The following is a 15,269-nucleotide window of genomic DNA, read 5'->3' as shown; positions in this document are numbered from 1 at the left end:
TCTGTGCGGAAGGGGTTTCAGTGTATGGGGTAGAGGTTTACGTGTGTGGGGAAGAGGTTTCAGTGTGCATGGAAGAGGTTTCAGTGTGTGGGGAAGAGGTTCCAGTGTGTGGGGAAGGGTTTCAGTCTGTGGCGAAGAGGTTTCAGTTTGTGGGCAGAGGTTTCAGTGAGTGCGGAAGGGTTTCAGTGTGTGGGGATGGGTTTCAGTGTGTGGGGAGGGGGTTTCTGTGTGTGGGGATGGGTTTCAGTGAGTGGGGATGGGGTTTCAGTGTGTGGGGATGGGGTTTCAGTGTGTGTGGAAGAGGTTTCAGTGTGCGAGGAAGAGGATTCAGTGTGTGGGGAAGAGGTTTCAGTGTATTGGGAAGAGGTTTCAGTGTGTGGGGATGGGTTTCAGTGTGTGGGGAAGAGTTTTCAGTGTGTGCAGAAGGGGTTTCAGTGTGTGTGGAAGAGGTTTAATTGTGGGTGGAAGGGGTTTCAGTGTGTGTGGAATGGTTTTACTTGAGTGCGGAAGGGGTTTCAGTGTGTGGGGAAGAGGTTTCAGTGTGTGGGGAAGAGGTTTCAGTGTGTGGGGATGGGTTTCAGTGTGTGCAGAAGGTGTTTCAGTGCATGTGGAAGAGGTTTCAGTAGGTGTGGAAGGGGTTTCAGTGTGTGGGGAAGGGTCTCAGTGTGCGGAGAAAGGAGTTTCAGTGTGCGGGGAAGCGGTTTCAGTGTCTGTGGAAGGGGTTTCAGTGTGTGGGGATGGAGTTTCAGTGTGTGGGGAAGAGGTTTCAGTGTGTGTGGAAGAGTTTCAGTGCGTGGGGAAGGTGTTTCAGTGTTTGGGGAGGAGGTTTCAGTGTGTGGGTAAGGGTTTCAGTCTGTGGGGAAGAGCTTACAGTGTTTGGGGAAGAGGTTTCAGTGTGTGGGGATGGGTTTCAGTGTGTGGGGAAGAGGTTTCAGTGTGTGGGGAAGAGGTTTCAGTGTGTGGTGATCTGTTTGAGTGTGTGGGGAAGGGGTTTCAGTGTGTGGGGAAGGTGTTTCAGTGTGTGGGAAAGAGATTTCAGTGTGTGGGAATGGGTTTCAGGGTGTGGTTAAGGGGTTTCAGTCAGTGGGGAAGGGGTTTCAGTGTGTGGGGAAGAGGTTTCAGTGTGTGGGGTACAGGTTTCAGTGTGTGTGGATGGGTTTCAGTTTCTAGGGAAAGGTTTCAGTGTGTGGGGAAGGGGTTTGAGTGTGTGCGGAAGAGGTTTCCGTTTGTGAGGAAGGGGTTTCAGTTTGTGTGGAAGAAGTTTCAGCGTGTGGGGCAGAGGTTTCAGTGTGTTGGGAAGATGTTTCAGTGTGTGTGGAAGAGGTTTCAGTGCGTGGGGAAGGAGTTTCAGTATGTGGGGAAGAGGTTTCAGTGTGTGTGGAAGAGGTTTCATTGCGTGGGGAAGGGGTTTCAGTATGTGGGGAAGAGGTTTCAGTGCGCGGGGAAGGGTTTCAGTCTGTGGGGAAGAGGTTTTAGTGTGTGGGGGAGAGGTTTCAGTGTGTGGGGAAGGGGTTTCTGTGTGTGGGGAAGTTGTTTCAGCGTGTCGGGAAGAGGTTTCAGTGTGTGGCGAAGAGGGTTCAGAGTCTGGGGAAGGTGTTTCAGTCTGTGGGGAAGTGGTTTCAGTGCGTGGGGAAGAGGTTTCAGTGGTGGGGAAGGGGTTTCAGTGTGTGGTGAAGGGGAGTCTGTGTGTGGGAAAGAGGTTTCAGTGTGCGTGGAAGGGGTTTCAGTGTGTGGGGAAGAGGTTTCAGTGTGTGGGGAAGGGTTTCAGTCTGTGGCGAAGAGGTTTCAGTGTGTGGGGAAGGGTTTCAGTGTGTGGGGATAGAAAATAGAACATAGAACATAGAACATACAGCACAGAACAGGCCCTTCGGCCCACAATGTTGTGCCGATCCTTTGTCCTCTGTCAAGGACAATTTAATCTATACCCCATCATTCTCCTTTATCCATATACCTATCCAAAAGCCTTTTGAAAGTCCCTAAAGTTTCTGACTCAACAACTTCCCCGGGCAAGGCATTCCATGCCTCGACCACTCTCTGGGTAAAGAACCTTCCCCTGACATCCCCCTTATATCTCCCACCCTTCACCTTAAATTTATGACCCCTTGTAACGCTTTGCTCCACCCGGGGAAAAAGTTTCTGACTGTCTACCCTATCTATTCCCCTGATCATCTTATAAACCTCTATCATGTCACCCCTCATCCTTCTCCTTTCTAATGAGAAGAGGCCTAGAATGTTCAGCCTTTCCTCGTAAGACTTATTCTCCATTCCAGGCAACATCCTGGTAAATCTCCTCTGCACCCTCTCCAAGGCTTCCACATCCTTCCTAAAATGAGGCGACCAGAACTGCACACAGTACTCCAAATGAGGCCTTACCAAGGTCCTGTACAGCTGCATCATCACCTCACGGCTCTTAAATTCAATCCCTCTGCTAATGAACGCTAACACCCCATATGCCTTCTTCACAGCCCTATCCACTTGAGTTGCAACTTTCAATGATCTATGCACATAGACCCCAAGGTCTCTCTGCTCCTCCACATGCCCAAGAACCCTACCGTTAACCCAGTATTTTGCATTCATGTTTGTCCTTCCAAAATGGACGACCTCACACTTTTCAGGGTTAAACTCCATCTGCCACTTTTCAGCCCAGCACTGCAACCTATCCAAGTCCCTTTGCAGACGACAATAGCCCTCCTCGGTATCCACAACTCCACCAACCTTTGTATCATCTGCAAATTTACTGACCCACCCTTCGACTTCCTCATCCAAGTCGTTAATAAAAATCACAAACAGGAGAGGACCCAGAACTGATCCCTGCGGCACGCCACTGGTAACTGGGCTCCAGGCTGAGTATTTACCATCTAAGACCACTCTCTGCCTTCTATCAGTTAGCCAATTCTTAATCCAACTGGCCACATTCCCCACTATCCCATGCCTCCTGACTTTCTCCATAAGTCTACCATGGGGGACCTTATCAAATGCCTTACTAAAATCCATGTACACCACATCCACTGGTTTACCCTCATCCACTTGCTTGGTCACCTGCTCAAAGAATTCAATCAGGCTTGTGAGGCAAGACCGACCCCTCACAAAACCGTGCTGACTGTCCCGAATCAAGCAGTGTCTTTCCAGATGCTCAGAAATCCTATCCCTCAGCACCTTTTCCATCAACTTGCCTACCACCGAAGTAAGACTAACTGGCCTGTAATTCCCAGGGTTGTTCCTATTCCCTTTCTTGAACAGGGGCACAACATTTGCCACCCTCCAATCACCTGGTACCACCCCCGTCAGCAGAGAAGATGAAAAGATCATTGCCAGTGGCTCTGCAATTTCATCCCTTGCTTCCCATAACATCCTTGGATATACCCCGTCAGGCCCGGGAGACTTGTCTATCTTCAAGTTATTTCAGTGTGTGGGGAAGGGGTTTCAGTGTGTGGGGAACAGGTTTCAGTCTTTGGGGATGGGTTTCAGTGTGTGGGGAAGGTGTTTCAGTGTGTGTTGAAGGGGTTTCAGTGGGTGGGGATGAGGTTTCTGTGTGTGGGGATGGTTTTCAGTGTGTGCGGAAGGGGTTTCAGTCTGTGCGGAAGAGGTTTCTGTGTGTGGGGAAGAGGTTTCAGTGTGTTGGAAAGGGGTTTCAGTGTGTGGATAAGGGGTTTCAGTGTGTGGGGAAGAGGTTTCAGCGTGTGGGGAAGAGGTTTCAGTGTGTGGGGAAGTGGTTTCAGTTTGTGCGGAAGGGGTTTCAGTCTGTGGCGAAGAGGTTTCAGTGTGTGGGAAGTATTTTCAGTGTGTGTGGAAGGGGATTTAGTGTGTGTGGAAGGGGTTTCAGTGTGTGTGGACGGGGTTTCAGTGTGTGTGGACGGAGTTTCAGTGTGTGTGGAAGGGGTTTCAGCATGTGGGGAAGGGGTTTCAGCGTGCGGGGAAGGGTTTCAGTGTGTGGGGAAGGGTTTCAGTCTGTGGCGAAGAGGTTTCAGTGTGTGGGAAGAGGTTTCAGTGTGTGTGGAATGTGATACAGTGTCTGTGGAAGGGGTTTCAGTGTGTGTGGACGGGGTTTCAGTGTGCGTTGAAGGGGTTTCAGCATGTGTGGAATGGGTTTCAGCTTGTGGGGAAGGGTTTCAGTGTGTGGGGAAGAGTTTTCAGGATTTGGGTAAGAGGTTTCAGTGTGCGGGGAAGAGGTTTCAGCGTGTTGGGAAGATGCTTCAGTGTGTGTGGAAGAGGTTTCAGTGCGTGGGGAAGGAGTTTCAGTGTGTGGGGAAAAGTTTTCAGTGTGTGGGGAAGAGGTTTCAGTGTGTGTGGTAGAGGTTTCAGTGCGTGGGGAAGGGGTTTCAGTGTTTGGGGAAGAGGTTTCAGTGTGTGGGGAAGGGTTTCAGTCTGTGGGGAAGAGGTTTCAGTGTGTGGGGAAGAGGTTTCAGTGTGTGGGGAAGGGGTTTCAGTGTGTGGGGAAGGTGGTTCAGTCTGTGGGGAAGTGGTTTCAGTGCGTGGGAAGAGGTTTCAGTGTGTGTTGAAGGGGTTTCAGTGTGTGATGAAGGGGATTCAGTGTGTGGGAAAGAGGTTTCAGTGTGCGGGGAAGGGGTTTCAGTGTGTGGGGAAGAGGTTTCAGTGTGTGGGGAAGAGGGTTCAGTGTGTGGGGAAGGGTTTCAGTCTGTGGCGAAGAGGTTTCAGTGTGTGGGAAGAGGTTTCAGTGTGTGGGGAAGGGTTTCAATGTGTGGGGATGGGTTTCAGTGTGTGGGGAACAGGTTTCAGTGTGTGGGGAAGAGGTTTCAGTGTGTGGGGATGGGATTCAGTATGTGCTGAAGGTGTTTCAGTGTGTGGGGAAGATGTTTCAGTGTGTGGGGAAGAGGTTTCAGTGTGTGTGGAAGGGGATTCAGTGTGTGTGGAAGGGGTTTCAGTGTTTGTGGACCGTGTTTCAGTGTGTGTGGAAGGGGTTTCAGTATGTGGGGAAGGGGTTTCAGCGTGTGGGGAAGTGTTTCAGTGTGTGGGGAAGAGTTTTTAGGGTGTGGGGAAGAGTTTTCTGAGTGCGGGGAAGAGGTTTCAGTCTGTGGGGAAGGGGTTTCTGTGTGTGGGGAAGAGGTTTCAGTGTGTGGGGAAGAGGTTTCAGTGTGTGTGGAAGAGGTTTCAGTGCGTGGGGAAGGGGTTTCAGTGTTTGGGGAAGAGGTTTCCGTGTGTGGGGAAGGGTTTTAGTCTGTGGGGAAGAGGTTTCAGTGTGTGGGGAAGAGGTTTCAGTGTGTGGGGAAGGGGTTTCAGTGTGTGGGGAAGAGGTTTCAGAGTGTGGGGAAGGTGTTTCAGTCTGTGGGGAAGTGGTTTCAGTGCGTGGGAAGAGGTTTCAGTGTTTGTTGAAGGGGTTTCAGTGTGTGGTAAAGGGGATTCAGTGTGTGGGAAAGTGGTTTCAGTGTGCGGGGAAGGGGTTTTAGTGTGTGGGGAAGAGGTTTCAGTGTGTGGGGAAGAGGGTTCAGTGTGTGGGGAAGGGTTTCAGTCTGTGGCGAAGAGGTTTCAGTTTGTGTGAAGAGGTTTCAGTGTGTGGGGAAGGGTTTCAATGTGTGGGGATGGGTTTCAGTGTGTGGGGAAGGGGTTTCAGTGTGTGGGGAAGAGGTTTCAGTGTGTGGGGATGGGATTCAGTATGTGGGGAAGGTGTTTCTGTGTGTGCGGAAGAGGTTTCAGTGTGTGGGGAAGAGGTTTCAGTGTGTGGGGAAGAGGTTTAAGTGTGTGTGGAAGGGGATTCAGTGTGTGGGGATGAGGTTTCTGTGTGTGGGGAAGGGTTTTAGTATGTGGCAAAGAGGTTTCAGTGTGTGGGAAGAGGTTTCAGTGTGTGGGGGAGGGTTTCAGTGTGTGGTGATGGGTTTCAGTGTGTGGGGAGGGGGTTTTTGTGTGTGGCGATGGCTTTCAGTGTGTGGGCAAGGGGTTTCAGTGTGTGGGGAAGAGGTTTCATTGTGTTAGGAAGAGGTTTCAGTTTGTGGGGAAGGGGTTTCAGGGTTTGTGGAAGATGTTTCAGTGTGTGTGGAAGGGGTTTCAGTGTGTGGGGATGGGTTTCAGTGGGTGTGGAAGAAGTTTCAGCGCGTGGGGAAGAGGTTTCAGAGTGTGGGGAAGATGTTTCAGTGTGTGTGGAAGAGAATTCAGTGCGTAGGGAAGGAGTTTCAATGTGTGGGGAAGAGGTTTCAGTGTGTGGGGAACAGGTTTCACTGTGTGTGGAATAGGTTTCAGTGCGTGGGGAAGGGGTTTCATTGTGTTGGGAAGAGGTTTCAGTGTGTGGATTAGGGTTTCAGTCTGTAGGGAACGGTTTCAGTGTGTGTGGAATGTGATACAGTGTCTGTGGAAGGTGTTTCAGTGTGTGTGGACGGGGTTTCAGTGTGCGTTGAAGGGGTTTCAGCATGTGTGGAATGGGTTTCAGCGTGTGGGGAAGGGTTTCAGTGTGTGGGGAAGAGTTTTCAGGGTGTGGGGAAGAGGTTTCAGTGTGCGGGGAAGAGGTTTCAGCGTGTTGGGAAGATGCTTCAGTGTGTGTGGAAGAGGTTTCAGTGCGTGAGGAAGGAGTTTCAGTGTGTGGGGAAGAGGTTTCAGTGTGTGGGGAAGAGGTTTCAGTGTGTGGGGAAGAGGTTTCAGTGTGTGTGGAAGAGGTTTCAGTGCGTGGGGAAGGGGTTTCAGTGTTTGGGGAAGAGGTTTCAGTGTGTGGGGAAGGGTTTCAGTCTGTGGGGAAGAGGTTTCAGTGTGTGGGGAAGAGGTTTCAGTGTGTGGGGAAGGGGTTTCAGTGTGTGGGGAAGAGGTTTCAGTGGGTTAGGAAGAGGTTTCAGTGTGTGGGGAAGGGGTTTCAGGGTTTGTGGAAGATGTTTCAGTGTGTGTGGAAGGGGTTTCAGTGTGTGGGGATGGGTTTCAGTGGGTGTGGAAGAAGTTTCAGCGCGTGGGGAAGAGGTTTCAGAGTGTGGGGAAGATGTTTCAGTGTGTGTGGAAGAGAATTCAGTGCGTAGGGAAGGAGTTTCAGTGTGTGGGGAAGAGGTTTCAGTGTGTGGGGAACAGGTTTCACTGTGTGTGGAATAGGTTTCAGTGCGTGGGGAAGGGGTTTCATTGTGTTGGGAAGAGGTTTCAGTGTGTGGATTAGGGTTTCAGTCTGTAGGGAACGGTTTCAGTGTGTGTGGAAGAGGTTTAAGTGCGTGGGGATGTGTTTCAGGTTGTGGGGTAGGGGTTTCAGTCTGTGGGGATGTGTTTCAGTTTGTGGGGATGGTGTACAATGTGTGGGGAAGGGGTCTCCGTGTGTGGGGAAGAGGTTTCAGTGCGTGGGGAAGGGGTTTCAGTGTGGGATGAAGATGTATCAGTGTGTGTGGAAGGGGTTTCTGTGCGTGGTGAAGGGATTCAGTGTGTGGGAATGAGGTTTCAGTGTGCGGGGAAGGGGTTTCAGTGTGTGGGGAAGAGGTTTCAGTGTGTGGGGAAGAGGTTTTAGTGTGTGGGGAAGGGTTTCAGTGTGTGGGGAAGGGTTTCAGTGTGTGGGGAAGGGGTTTCAGTGTGTGGGGAAGAGGTTTCAGAGTGTGGGGATGGGTTTCAGTGAGTGGGGAAGGGGTTTCAGTCTGTGCGGAAGTGGTTTCAGTGTGTGGGGATGAGGTTTCAGTGTGTGGGGATGGGTTTCAGTGTGTGGGGAAGGGGCTTCAGTCTGTGCGGAAGAGGTTTCAGTGTGTGGGGAAGAGGTTTCAGTGTGTGGGAAAGGGGTTTAAGTGTTTGGATAAGGGGTTTCAGTGTGTGGGGAAGAGGTTTCAGTGTGTGGGGAAGAGGTTTCAGTGTGTGGGGAAGAGGTTTCAGTCTGTGGCGATGGGTTTCAGTGTGTGTTTCAGGGGTTTCAGAGTATGGGGAAGAGTTTTCAGTGTGTGGGGAAGTGTTTCAGTGTGTGGGGAAGGTTTTCAGTGTGTGGGAAAAGTTTTCAGTGTGTGGGAAAAGTTTTCAGTGTGTGGGGAAGAGGTTTCAGTGTGTGGGTAAGAGGTTTCATTGTGTGGGGATGGATTTCATTGTGTGGGGAAGTGTTTCAATGTGTGGGGAAGAGGTTTCTGAGTGTGGGGATGGGTTTCAGTGTGTGGCGAAGGGTTTCAGTGTGCGGGGAAAGGTTTTAAGTGTGTGGTGAAGAGGTTTCAGTGTGTGGGGAAGAGGTTTCAGTGTGTGGGGAAGAGGTTTCAATGTGTGGGGAAGAGGTTTCATTGTGTGGGGAAGAGGTTTCAGTCTGTGCGGAAGGGGTTTCAGTGTGTGGGGTAGAGGTTTACGTGTGTGGGGAAGAGGTTTCAGTGTGCATGGAAGAGGTTTCAGTGTGTGGGGAAGAGGTTCCAGTGTGTGGGGAAGGGTTTCAGTCTGTGGCGAAGAGGTTTCAGTTTGTGGGCAGAGGTTTCAGTGTGTGCGGAAGGGTTTCAGTGTGTGGGGATGGGTTTCAGTGTGTGGGGAGGGGGTTTCTGTGTGTGGGGATGGGTTTCAGTGAGTGGGGATGGGGTTTCAGTGTGTGGGGATGGGGTTTCAGTGTGTGTGGAAGAGGTTTCAGTGTGCGAGGAAGAGGATTCAGTGTGTGGGGAAGAGGTTTCAGTGTATTGGGAAGAGGTTTCAGTGTGTGGGGATGGGTTTCAGTGTGTGGGGAAGAGTTTTCAGTGTGTGCAGAAGGGGTTTCAGTGTGTGTGGAAGAGGTTTAATTGTGGGTGGAAGGGGTTTCAGTGTGTGTGGAAGGGTTTTACTTGAGTGCGGAAGGGGTTTCAGTGTGTGGGGAAGAGGTTTCAGTGTGTGGGGAAGAGGTTTCAGTGTGTGGGGATGGGTTTCAGTGTGTGCGGAAGGTGTTTCAGTGCATGTGGAAGAGGTTTCAGTAGGTGTGGAAGGGGTTTCAGTGTGTGGGGAAGGGTCTCAGTGTGCGGGGAAGGGGTTTCAGTGTGCGGGGAAGCGGTTTCAGTGTGTGTGGAAGGGGTTTCAGTGTGTGGGGATGGAGTTTCAGTGTGTGGGGTAGAGGTTTCAGTGTGTGGGGAAGAGGTTTCAGTGTGTGTGGAAGGGGATTCAGTGTGTGGGGATGAGGTTTCTGTGTGTGGGGATGGTTTCAGTGTGTGCGGAAGGGGTTTCAGTCTGTGCGGAAGAGGTTTCTGTGTGTGGGGAAGAGGTTTCAGTGTGTTGGAAAGGGGTTTCAGTGAGTGTATAAGGGGTTTCAGTGTGTGGGGAAGAGGTTTCAGCGTGTGGGGAAGAGGTTTCAGTGTGTGGGGAAGTGGTTTCAGTTTGTGCGGAAGGGGTTTCAGTCTGTGGCGAAGAGGTTTCAGTGTGTGGGAAGTATTTTCAGTGTGTGTGGAAGGGGATTCAGTGTGTGTGAAAGGGGTTTCAGTGTGTGTGGACGGGGTTTCAGTGTGTGTGGACAGGGTTTCAGTGTGTGTGGAAGGGGTTTCAGCATGTGGGGAAGGGGTTTCAGCGTGTGGGGAAGGGTTTCAGTGTGTGGGGAAGGGTTTCAGTCTGTGGCGAAGAGGTTTCAGTGAGTGGGAAGAGGTTTCAGTGTGTGTGGAATGTGATACAGTGTCTGTGGAAGGGGTTTCAGTGTGTGTGGACGGGGTTTCAGTGTGCGTTGAAGGGGTTTCAGCATGTGTGGAATGGGTTTCAGCGTGTGGGGAAGGGTTTCAGTGTGTTGGGAAGAGTTTTCAGGGTGTGGGGAAGAGGTTTCAGTGTGCGGGGAAGAGGTTTCAGCGTGTTGGGAAGATGCTTCAGTGTGTGTGGAAGAGGTTTCAGTGCGTGGGGAAGGAGTTTCAGTGTGTGGGGAAGAGGTTTCAGTGTGTGGGGAAGAGGTTTCAGTGTGTGGGGAAGAGGTTTCAGTGTGTGTGGAAGAGGTTTCAGTGCGTGGGGAAGGGGTTTCAGTGTTTGGGGAAGAGGTTTCAGTGTGTGGGGAAGGGTTTCAGTCTGTGGGGAAGAGGTTTCAGTGTGTGGGGAAGAGGTTTCAGTGTGTGGGGAAGGGGTTTCAGTGTGTGGGGAAGAGGTTTCAGAGTGTGGGGAAGGTGGTTCAGTCTGTGGGGAAGTGGTTTCAGTGCGTGGGAAGAGGTTTCAGTGTGTGTTGAAGGGGTTTCAGTGTGTGGTGAAGGGGATTCAGTGTGTGGGAAAGAGGTTTCAGTGTGCGGGGAAGGGGTTTCAGTGTGTGGGGAAGAGGTTTCAGTGTGTGGGGAAGAGGGTTCAGTGTGTGGGGAAGGGTTTCAGTCTGTGGCGAAGAGGTTTCAGTGTGTGGGAAGAGGTTTCAGTGTGTGGGGAAGGGTTTCAATGTGTGGGGATGGGTTTCAGTGTGTGGGGAAGGGGTTTCAGTGTGTGGGGAGGAGGTTTCAGTGTGTGGGGATGGGATTCAGTATGTGCTGAAGGTGTTTCAGTGTGTGGTGAAGAGGTTTCAGAGTGTGCGGAAGATGTTTCAGTGTGTGTGGAAGAGAATTCAGTGCGTAGGGAAGGAGTTTCAGTGTGTGGGGAAGAGGTTTCAGTGTGTGGGGAACAGGTTTCACTGTGTGTGGAATAGGTTTCAGTGCGTGGGGAAGGGGTTTCATTGTGTTGGGAAGAGGTTTCAGTGTGTGGATTAGGGTTTCAGTCTTTAGGGAACGGTTTCAGTGTGTGTGGAAGAGGTTTAAGTGTGTGGGGATGGGTTTCAGGTGGTGGGGTAGGGGTTTCAGTCTGTGGGGATGTGTTTCAGTTTGTGGGGATGGGGTTCAATGTGTGGGGAAGGGCTCTCCGTGTGTGGGGAAGAGGTTTCAGTGCGTGGGGAAGGGTTTCAGTGTGTGGTGAAGATGTATCAGTGTGTGTGGGAGGGGTTTCTGTGCGTGGTGAAGGGATTCAGTGTGTGGGAATGAGGTTTCAGTGTGCGGGGAAGGGGTTTCAGTGTGTGGGGAAGAGGTTTCAGTGTGTGGGGAAGAGGTTTTAGTGTGTGGGGAAGGGTTTCAGTGTGTGGGGAAGGGTTTCAGTGTGTGGGGAAGGGGGTTTCAGTGTGTGGGGAAGAGGTTTCAGAGTGTGGGGATGGGTTTCAGTGAGTGGGGAAGGGGTTTCAGTCTGTGCGGAAGTGGTTTCAGTGTGTGGGGATGAGGTTTCAGTGTGTGGGGATGGGTTTCAGTGTGTGGGGAAGGGGCTTCAGTCTGTGCGGAAGAGGTTTCAGTGTGTGGGGAAGAGGTTTCAGTGTGTGGGAAAGGGGTTTAAGTGTTTGGATAAGGGGTTTCAGTGTGTGGGGAAGAGGTTTCAGTGTGTGGGGAAGAGGTTTCAGTTTGTGGGGAAGAGGTTTCAGTCTGTGGCGATGGGTTTCAGTGTGTGTTTCAGGGGTTTCAGAGTATGGGGAAGAGGTTTCAGTGTGTGGGGAAGTGTTTCAGTGTGTGGGGAAGGTTTTCAGTGTGTGGGAAAAGTTTTCAGTGTGTGGGAAAAGTTTTCAGTGTGTGGGGAAGAGGTTTCAGTGTGTGGGTAAGAGGTTTCATTGTGTGGGGATGGATTTCATTGTGTGGGGAAGTGTTTCAATGTGTGGGGATGAGGTTTCTGAGTGTGGGGATGGGTTTCAGTGTGTGGCGAAGGGTTTCACTGTGCGGGGAAAGGTTTTAAGTGTGTGGTGAAGAGGTTTCAGTGTGTGGGGAAGAGGTTTCAGTTTGTGGGGAAGAGGTTTCAGTGTGTGGGGAAGAGGTTTCATTGTGTGGGGAAGAGGTTTCAGTCTGTGCGGAAGGGGTTTCAGTGTATGGGGTAGAGGTTTACGTGTGTGGGGAAGAGGTTTCAGTGTGCATGGAAGAGGTTTCAGTGTGTGGGGAAGAGGTTGAGTGTGTGGGGAAGGGTTTCAGTCTGTGGCGAAGATGTTTCAGTTTGTGGGCAGAGGTTTCAGTGAGTGCGGAATGGTTTCAGTGTGTGGGGATGGGTTTCAGTGTGCGGGGAAAGGTTTTAAGTGTGTGGTGAAGAGGTTTCAGTGTGTGGCGAAGGGTTTCAGTGTGCGGGGAAAGGTTTTAAGTGTGTGGTGAAGAGGTTTCAGTGTGTGGGGAAGAGGTTTCAGTGTGTGGGGAAGAAGTTTCAGTGTGTGGGAAAGAGGTTTCAGTGTGCGGGGAATGGGTTTCAGTGTGTGGGGAAGAGGTTTCAGTGTGTGGGGAAGAGGGTTCAGTGTGTGGGGAAGGGTTTCAGTCTGTGGCGAAGAGGTTTCAGTGTGTGGGAAGAGGTTTCAGTGTGTGGGGAAGGCTTTCAGTGTGTGGGGAAGAGGTTTCAGTGTGTGGGGAAGAGGTTTCAGTGTGTGGGGAAGAGGTTTCAGTGTGTGGGGAAGAGGTTTCAGTGTGTGGGAAAGAGGTTTCAGTGTGCGGGGAATGGGTTTCAGTGTGTGGGGAAGAGGTTTCAGTGTGTGGGGAAGAGGGTTCAGTGTGTGGGGAAGGGTTTCAGTCTGTGGCGAAGAGGTTTCAGTGTGTGGGAAGAGGTTTCAGTGTGTGGGGAAGGCTTTCAGTGTGTGGGGAAGAGGTTTCAGTGTGTGGGGAAGGGGTTTCAGTGTGTGGGGAGGAGGTTTCAGTGTGTGGGGATGGGATTCAGTATGTGCTGAAGGTGTTTCAGTGTGTGGTAAAGAGGTTTCAGAGTGTGCGGAAGATGTTTCAGTGTGTGTGGAAGAGAATTCAGTGCGTAGGGAAGGAGTTTCAGTGTCTGGGGAAGAGGTTTCAGTGTGTGGGAACAGGTTTCACTGTGTGTGGAATAGGTTTCAGTGCGTGGGGAAGGGGTTTCATTGTGTTGGGAAGAGGTTTCAGTGTGTGGATTAGGGTTTCAGTCTGTAGGGAACGGTTTCAGTGTGTGTGGAAGAGGTTTAAGTGTGTGGGGATGGGTTTCAGGTTGTGGGGTAGGGGTTTCAGTCTGTGGGGATGTGTTTCAGTTTGTGGGGATGGGGTTCAATGTGTGGGGAAGGGGTCTCCGTGTGTGGGGAAGAGGTTTCAGTGCGTGGGGAAGGGGTTTCAGTGTGTGGTGAAGATGTATCAGTGTGTGTGGAAGGGGTTTCTGTGCGTGGTGAAGGGATTCAGTGTGTGGGAATGAGGTTTCAGTGTGCGGGGAAGGGGTTTCAGTGTGTGGGGAAGAGGTTTCAGTGTGTGGGGAAGAGGTTTTAGTGTGTGGGGAAGGGTTTCAGTGTGTGGGGAAGGGTTTCAGTGTGTGGGGAAGGGGTTTCAGTGTGTGGGGAAGAGGTTTCAGAGTGTGGGGATGGGTTTCAGTGAGTGGGGAAGGGGTTTCAGTCTGTGCGGAAGTGGTTTCAGTGTGTGGGGATGAGGTTTCAGTGTGTGGGGATGGGTTTCAGTGTGTGGGGAAGGGGCTTCAGACTGTGCGGAAGAGGTTTCAGTGTGTGGGGAAGAGGTTTCAGTGTGTGGGAAAGGGGTTTAAGTGTTTGGATAAGGGGTTTCAGTGTGTGGGGAAGAGGTTTCAGTGTGTGGGGAAGAGGTTTCATTGTGTGGGGAAGAGGTTTCAGTCTGTGGCGATGGGTTTCAGTGTGTGTTTCAGGGGTTTCAGAGTATGGGGAAGAGGTTTCAGTGTGTGGGGAAGTGTTTCAGTGTGTGGGGAAGGTTTTCAGTGTGTGGGAAAAGTTTTCAGTGTGTGGGAAAAGTTTTCAGTGTGTGGGGAAGAGGTTTCAGTGTGTGGGTAAGAGGTTTCATTGTGTGGGGATGGATTTCATTGTGTGGGGAAGTGTTTCAATGTGTGGGGAAGAGGTTTCTGAGTGTGGGGATGGGTTTCAGTGTGTGGCGAAGGGTTTCAGTGTGCGGGGAAAGGTTTTAAGTGTGTGGTGAAGAGGTTTCAGTGTGTGGGGAAGAGGTTTCAGTGTGTGGGGAAGAGGTTTCAATGTGTGGGGAAGAGGTTTCATTGTGTGGGGAAGAGGTTTCAGTCTGTGCAGAAGGGGTTTCAGTGTATGGGGTAGAGGTTTACGTGTGTGGGGAAGAGGTTTCAGTGTGCATGGAAGAGGTTTCAGTGTGTGGGGAAGAGGTTTCAGTGTATGGCGTAGAGGTTTACGTGTGTGGGGAAGAGGTTTCAGTGTGCATGGAAGATGTTTCAGTGTGTGGGGAAGAGGTTCCAGTGTGTGGGGAAGGGTTTCAGTCTGTGGCGAAGAGGTTTCAGTTTGTGGGCAGAGGTTTCAGTGTGTGCGGAAGGGTTTCAGTGTGTGGGGATGGGTTTCAGTGTGTGGGGAGGGGGTTTCTGTGTGTGGGGATGGGTTTCAGTGAGTGGGGATGGGGTTTCAGTGTGTGGGGATGGGGTTTCAGTGTGTGTGGAAGAGGTTTCAGTTTGCGAGGAAGAGGAATCAGTGTGTGGGGAAGAGGTTTCAGTGTATTGGGAAGAGGTTTCAGTGTGTGGGGATGGGTTTCATTGTGTGGGGAAGAGTTTTCAGTGTGTGCAGAAGGGGTTTCAGTGTGTGTGGAAGAGGTTTAATTGTGGGTGGAAGGGGTTTCAGTGTGTGTGGAAGGGTTTTACTTGAGTGTGGAAGGGGTTTCAGTGTGTGGGGAAGAGGTTTCAGTGTGTGGGGAAGAGGTTTCAGTGTGTGGGGATGGGTTTCAGTGTGTGCGGAAGGTGTTTCAGTGCATGTGGAAGAGGTTTCAGTAGGTGTGGAAGGGGTTTCAGTGTGTGGGGAAGGGTCTCAGTGTGCGGGGAAGGGGTTTCAGTGTGCGGGGAAGCGGTTTCAGTGTGTGTGGAAGGGGTTTCAGTGTGTGGGGATGGAGTTTCAGTGTGTGGCGAAGAGGTTTCAGTGTGTGCGGAAGAGGTTTCAGTGTGTGTGGAAGGGGATTCAGTGTGTGGGGATGAGGTTTCTGTGTGTGGGGATGGTTTCAGTGTGTGCGGAAGGGGTTTCAGTCTGTGCGGAAGAGGTTTCTGTGTGTGGGGAAGAGGTTTCAGTGTGTTGGAAAGGGGTTTCAGTGAGTGTATAAGGGGTTTCAGTGTGTGGGGAAGAGGTTTCAGCGTGTGGGGAAGAGGTTTCAGTGTGTGGGGAAGTGGTTTCAGTTTGTGCGGAAGGGGTTTCAGTCTGTGGCGAAGAGGTTTCAGTGTGTGGGAAGTATTTTCAGTGTGTGTGGAAGGGGATTCAGTGTGTGTGAAAGGGGTTTCAGTGTGTGTGGACGGGGTTTCAGTGTGTGTGGACAGGGTTTCAGTGTGTGTGGAAGGGGTTTCAGCATGTGGGGAAGGGGTTTCAGCGTGTGGGGAAGGGTTTCAGTGTGTGGGGAAGGGTTTCAGTCTGTGGCGAAGATGTTTCAGTGTGTGGGAAGAGGTTTCAGTGTGTGTGGAATGTGATACAGTGTCTGTGGAAGGGGTTTCAGTGTGTGCCGATGGGTTTCAGACTGTGTTTCAGGGGTTTCAGAGTATGGGGAAGA

This window comes from Heterodontus francisci, chromosome 28 (genome assembly GCF_036365525.1).
Source record: "Heterodontus francisci isolate sHetFra1 chromosome 28, sHetFra1.hap1, whole genome shotgun sequence".
Classification (NCBI taxonomy): domain Eukaryota; kingdom Metazoa; phylum Chordata; class Chondrichthyes; order Heterodontiformes; family Heterodontidae; genus Heterodontus; species Heterodontus francisci.
The sequence above is the reverse complement of the archived record's forward strand: the minus strand, read 5'-3'. Positions refer to the sequence as shown.